The sequence below is a fragment of the Mastomys coucha genome, unplaced genomic scaffold, assembly GCF_008632895.1.
Source record: "Mastomys coucha isolate ucsf_1 unplaced genomic scaffold, UCSF_Mcou_1 pScaffold15, whole genome shotgun sequence".
In the NCBI taxonomy this organism is placed as follows: Eukaryota; Metazoa; Chordata; class Mammalia; order Rodentia; family Muridae; genus Mastomys; species Mastomys coucha.
The window spans coordinates 112,235,777-112,242,449 of record NW_022196897.1 but is presented as its reverse complement, the minus strand read 5'-3'; the positions used below and the strand labels follow the sequence as shown (position 1 = coordinate 112,242,449).

General features: G+C 45.2%; 1 protein-coding gene across 6 annotated transcripts in view; it reads left to right on the top strand.

The window, feature by feature from the left end:
- The first annotated feature begins 1,442 nt into the window (after positions 1-1,442).
- Positions 1,443-6,673, top strand: part of Gabpb1 (GA binding protein transcription factor subunit beta 1) — a 49,073-nt gene continuing 43,842 nt past the window's right edge. For 2 of the 6 annotated variants that reach the window (XM_031371785.1, XM_031371782.1), the window contains exon 1: positions 1,862-2,116. The gene's annotated coding sequence lies outside the window, so the exon portion shown is untranslated. Of the gene's footprint in view, positions 1,462-1,861; positions 2,117-2,155; positions 2,178-2,665; positions 3,063-6,673 lie in introns of those variants that run through there. The other 4 variants (XM_031371784.1, XM_031371781.1, XM_031371780.1 and 1 more) reach the window with 4 other exon arrangements.

Genomic DNA, 6,673 nt, shown 5'->3' with positions numbered 1-6,673 from the left:
TTCCTTTCACCCGCAGTAGTGGCTGAAGGCATGCTCCACCGTCCCTAGCAGTCCTTTCCCTTTGCTTTTTTCAGTCAACACATTACCATCCCTCAGTACTCTGACAAACTTGAGTCACCTTTGACATCTCCTTCAGGCATTCTCACATCAGTCAAGCATTCTCCAAATTCCCAACAAGCAGTTGATGACTAATTCAACCAGTGTAGTCAGTTCTCAATCTGCTGCTTTTCTGTGCCTGGGGCATTTTACTGAATAGTTACCCATCAAAAACACCAATTCACTGATTAACGTGACATTTGAGGCGGTCACTCAACCTCCACAGGTACATTTCTGGGAATGCTTGAAATGATGTCATCTCCCCAGTACCTGTCTCTTAAACCTTTGCTTTATTGTTTCCTTTGATTGGAAGGCCTTCACCAATCCCTGTATTAAATCAAGCTGCTTTTACAGAGCTATTTGATTCCTCTGAGATCACACTATATTCAGCCTTTCTGGCATTACCACTGATGTATACTTTACATCAGTGTTTGGATGCTATAGCACAAGGCAACTATTTACTCAAAATATTATGGAAAGGAAAAATAATTTAAAAAAATTCCTAAGAGCGGGCAGCATTGGTACACGCCTCTAACCCCAGCACCTGGGAGGCAGAGGCAAGTGGATCTCCATGAGTTCGAGCCCAGCCTGGTCTACAGAGTGAGTTCCAGGACAGTCAGAGCGTCACATAGTGAGACCCTATCTTAAAAATAAAAAAACAATAAAACCCAACCCAACCCCAAAACCCCTGAAATAAACTATTAAATCAACAGAAAAAACATGAACTATGCTCTCTCCATACTGTTTACTTTGCTACGTTCTGGTCACACTGGCTACAAACTTTCACTATATAAATAAGAAGGGCAAGTGTCCTTAACTGCACACACACACACATCAAATCAGTCAACAACTTGGATCTCATTTAAGCCATTTTGCTCCTAGGTTAAATTCTCGGTTGTGTCTCAGATATTCTCATTCCTAGGTACCTGATGCCAAAACTTCCACGGGTAGTGGACTTCTCTGTTAAATATACCAAAGCGGAACCTTTGAAAATCGCATGTGAAGTAAATTTATAAGGCCTTTTTTTCACAAATCACCATCTCCCAATAAACTCTTGGTACATTAAAAATTAAATACACCACAAGTCATGGGTCAGCAATCTAGAGACAGTTTGAGACCGCCCTGGTCTACAAAGCGAGTTCCAGGACAGGCAGGGCTGTTACAGAGAAACCTACAATCGAAAACAAAACAACAAAAACCCCGTCAATACAGACAGGAGAAAAGAGTCACTATTACAACATTAAAAAAAAAAAGTCGCAGAAACATCCCCGTCACACACGACCAGTTGACACCAGGTGAAGAGGACACATCCTTTGTTCCTGCACTCGCCCCACAACAGCGATTCCGGGTACCTTCAGGACCACGGTAAGTAAAACCTTAGGTTCCTGGCTGCCCTTCCGCCTGCCCGGAATCTGCTAGAACATCCCACAACCAAGTCCAAGCGTCCCGAAGTGCCTGCACTTTACGTGTCACGCCAGGAAGAACTTAGCACACGCACCCCAACTCCCACACATCCCACCCCGACACCCGGCCGCGCACATGGCCACCGCAGCGCTCACCCCGCCGCCGCGCAGGCGCCGGACGAGCCGGGACTTGCGGTCGCCCAGTGGATCATTCCGCCGCAGCCTTTGTGTGGCCGAACGCTAGAAATGGCTTATTTCCTCGCTCTCTGTTTAAAGTCAAAACCAGACCCTTTCATCCCTTCCTCCCGCCGGAACGGGGCTCGGGGAGGGCGGCGGCGGGCTGGTTCCTGGGGCCAGTGGGGCGGACACCGGCGCGGGTTGGCGAGGCCGCCGCAGGCATGCTGGGAGCTCGCCCGCCGTGTCCCTCCGCGCCGACGGGGACTTTTCGGTGGGGATTTTGGGCGCCGACCAGACGCGGCATTTTCGGAAAATAGCGCCCTGTGCAGCGAAGCGCTCTGTGTGTGGCGGGGCCGCGTCAGCCCTGCCGGCTCCGAGGCGCCGCGGTCCCCGCACCTCCTCCCGCTGCTCCCCCGCCGCCGCTCCCGAAGCTTTTCCAGGTCAGTGCGGGTCTGTGTAGGGCCCTGTTACCACCGGATGTGGAAGTTGATCTCTTCGCTGGTAAAAAATAATTCCACTTCCCCCGGAACCCAGATCATCCCCGCGATTTCCTGTTTATTGCATTAAGGCGCCGGGTTTCCGGGGCTCCTGGCCCCGCTTGTTTGGCGGGGGTCGGCGGGGTCGGCCTGGGTGTGGGTGCCGCCGCCGCGCTTTGTCCGCCCGGCGCTTGGCTTCTGGGAGGGGCGGCCGACATGGTGGCGGCCGCCGCCCCCTCCTCGGCCAGGCGCCGCGGCCTCCTGCGGGCCCCACGGGCCAGGTCTGCGGTGGGGTCGCCATGGCCATGGGGGTCTTGGCCGGTGGGGCAGGCGGCGGGAGAGGCGGCGCGGCCCCTGCCCGCTCCTTTGTCTGGGCGGCCTGAGGGCCGGGCCGAGCCGACGGCAAGCGGGAGGGATGGCCGGGCCGGGCCGCACCGCTGGAGCCCACGGGGCCCGGGGCGCTCGGGTTTCGGCCGGAACCGCCTGGCCCAGGCAGGATAGACGGGACGGAGCCCGCCATTCTCAGTGGCCTAGACTTTTGGCCCCGGAGACTTCGCCACCGGAACCCACGCGGCCGCGGGTGCGGAAAGAAGCCTCGAGTTTCGTCGGTCATGTCTTGCCTGGGCACGGATCGGTGTTGCGTGTGCGGTTGTGAACCTCTCCCACGGTGTTGGAGTCGCGTCCCTTAGCTTGAAGTGGTCACCTCCAAAATGAAAGCGAAGGAAAGCGGGCTTGCTGGCCGTGTTTTTTCCCTGGAAGCTTTTGCTTGAAGCCCATTTCCACTGTGTCTAGCAGACACACTTGTTTTAAAGCAGGGAGCGAGACCACAGTACTTCTGAAAGAGAGCTTCATAACGTGGGAGTAATTTTTAAGAGTTCTTTCTGCAGACACTGGTTTGCTGTCTATTCAGGCAAGTTACTTTCTGAAATGTAATCTTTATCTAGGAGAAAAAAAAAAAAAGAACGTCGATGTGCTTTTTCTAGGGAAGTAGTTACTCTCCCAGAATTGAAAAGGCACCGAATTTAGTATGCAGACGATAGTCTATCTCACAGATTCACCCAGATTAATTTAAATATAACTGATAGATTTTTGCCTCTTAGGCCTTCAGACTCTGACTAAGTTTTAAGGAAACTGGTGGCTCTTATCCCTTTATTCGATTTTCTTTGTCAAAAATCAAAAGTTATGTGCTAACTCATGACTTAGGCAAGAGTCACATTGTTTTGAACTTCTTTCGAAAGTTTTTAAGTGCCTAGTTTAACAGAAAACAGATTCTTGAATCAATTTTCGCAGACAGTCTTGTGATATCATACCACATAACCAGTGGTACTACTGTACATCATGCTTTTTCTTTTTTAAAAAAACATGATATATCCCATCCTTAGATTCAGCATGTTTAGTACAGTCAGGATATTGTGCAAGACAAACTTAAAATATGAATGTGAAGATGATTCTTGTAGTTTGAGGGGAGAGGTTAAAAGATGGGCATTTAGATGCTTAATTGTTAGAGAAAATTTACCGATAGCCTTGAAATCTGGAAATAATCCAAGTGACAAGGCATTTTAAAGTTGCAATTCATATGCTTAATGATGTACATGTAATAAGCGTGTGAAGAAGACCTGCGTGTCAATATCTTTTTCAAGGGGACATGTGCACCTTGGGGGCTTCAGACGTGGAAAGTGATGTTTGCTGAGACAAGATATAACTTGCATTTGTAATCCTTAGCCCCTCCCCTGACTCAGTCTGGGTTTCCCGGGTGTGGGTGATTAATCTGTAGTATTTCAGGATGAGTTTGGGGTTAATGGCTTTGGAAGGAAGCTGAGTTTCCAGTGGTTTCTTGTGACCCTAGTCTGATTCTGTCAGTTGGCCTTTTTCTGCTGTTTCATCAACAGGAAGCATCTGGCCATTCTTCATATAATTGTCAGAAAGTACCAGGTGTTTTAATGTTTGCTGTTATTCATATAAAAATTATATCTTAATTTTAACTTGATTTTTACTCCCCCCCTATTTTAAAAACCAGTAGTATCTCTTTAGGTAAAGGTGAAGCAAACATTACAAAATCAAAATTTGTCACATGAAATTTTAAGTCAGAAATTCATTTTTGAGTGAGCTCCAGTTTCTTGCAAGTTGTCAGTAAATGTACTGATGATGTCCAGTCCTTATCTCACAGGAGATCATAGAGACTCATGTCAAGTCAAGTTCTTGGACATTTAGAAACTTGTTTATGGATTGACAAATATAACAGTTTGACATCTGTATACATATCATGTAATGTACAAATTAAGGTCAGGATTTCTGTCTCCTAAATTTTATGTGTGTTGGGATCCATTTACTTCCTCTGCTGTAGTTTATAAATATATAATTGCAGTCTTTTTTTTTATAAGATTTATTTATTTTATGTATATGAGTACACTGTAGCTGTACAGATGGTTGTGAGCCTTCATGTGGTTGTTGGGAATTGAATTTAGGACCCCTGCCTCCTCCGGTAAACCCCACTCGCTCTGGTCCAAAGATTTATTTTTATATATAAGTACACTGTTGCTGCCTTTGGCCCCACCAGAAAAGGGTATCAGATCTCATGGATGATTGTGAGCCACCATGTGAGTATTGGGATTTGAACTCAGGACCTTCAGAAGAGCAATCAGTGCTCTTACCCCCTTAGCCATCTTTCCAGCCCCATAATTGCAGTCTTAATGTGAGGGTGGGTAGCTTTCCAGTGACCCTGTGATCTTTCAACTAAAAATTACATTTCAGTAGCATTAGTGTCTCAACTTCTGGTCAGTTGTAATTAGTACTTTACTTGTTTGAGGATGATTGTTCCTTCATCCTGTGAAAGATAAGTCCACTGTCAGAAGTTAGAATTAGAACGTGTTGTCCACAGAGGTTAGTACATCTTTATTTGGACTGTGGATGCTTATGACATTGCAGTAGAGATTTAAGCAGAAAGTAAGTTCTCCTCCAGAGATAAGTCTTGATGTAAATGATAGAAAGAAAGATGAAGAATACCAGTTGAACCTTTTTTGATCACAGGAGCTGTTACTGACTCCTATGTGCCTTAGTTGTCTCATTTGTACAGTAGGGATAATTAAATGAGTTCTTAGATATAAAGTGGTTAGAATGATGCCTTAGAGCAGTGATTCCTAACCTTCCTAATGCTGCTACTTTTTAATATAGATCCTCATGTTCTAGTGACCCCAACCATAAAATTATTTCATTGCTACTTTGTAACTGTAATTTTGCAACTGTCATGAATTATAAATATCCACTTTAGGTACTCTTAGGTAATTCCTGTGAAAGCGATGTTTGACCCCCACCCTCAAGGGATCATAACCTACAGGTTGAGAACTGCTGCCTTAGGTAATTAATAGATCAGTAAATTTTACTTTTTTTTTTTAAATCTCAATTTTCCCCAGATTCACCATGTAGTCCAGGCTGATTTTGAATTTGGAGTAATTCCCTTGCTTCAGTTTACAGGCTGGGCTTACAGGCATGAGCCACTATGCCCAACCTGGTACATAGTTATGGGGTTTCAGCCCCACTATTCAGAACCCTTGTAGTCAATAATCTTAGAATGTGTGTGTGTATATATATATGCATGCTCACATACATATGTATGTATGCAAATTAATGTTCTGTAGCCTTTGCAAGGAGTTCAGTGTAGTGTCGTCTTTCAAACATAATCTATGTTAGCTGAAAATTATTTAAGTTTTTAGGCTAAGTGGAATATACTAAATGGCCTGCTGTCGGTTCTGGTAAGGTTTTTGTATTTGTATTTATTTTGTATTTGTGCAAGAGGGCCATGGCACTTTAACTAGAGGTTAAAGGACGTTTTGGGGCTAGTTCCTTCCTCACTATGTGGGACCTAGGATCAAACTCAGGACAGGACAGGACAGGCTTGGTTGCAAAGATCTTTGTCCTGGGGCTGGAGAGATGCATGCTTTGTTCAGAGCATTCAAGTTCAGTTCTCAGCTCCCTTGTCAGACAGGTCAGTTCTGGGGTGTGTAATCCCAGTCCCTGGGTATATAGACAGGGTACCCTGTTCTTGTGCATTACACACATTAAAATAACCCTTACCTTCTGAGCCAACTCACTGGCAACTGTGAATCCTTTGTTTTTAATATTATGCTAAATCTACTGGTACTGTAATTATACAATGTGGTATATTTTTCTAGAAGAATTTTGAGTGTCTATTAAAGTTAGGTGTTTAAATTTCATTACACTAGAGAGGTAGGCTACTACTAATCTGGTAATATACTATAGTAGTGATTGTTTAAAAGAAGTGAGTGGGGGTTACCATGGTTCCCCTTTCTAATATACCCCCTCCTATTTGGTAGATGGAGAGAAATGATAAAGATCATAAAATTACAATATTGGATACTAGACTTAGGTAATTTCTTTCATGACCCTTAATCCCAATACGGGGGAGGCAGAAATCTCAAGTTCAAGGATAGCCTGGTCTATAAAGCAAGTTCCAGGACACAAAGGAACCTTGTCTCACCTTCCAGATAAAAACCTCAAGATCAA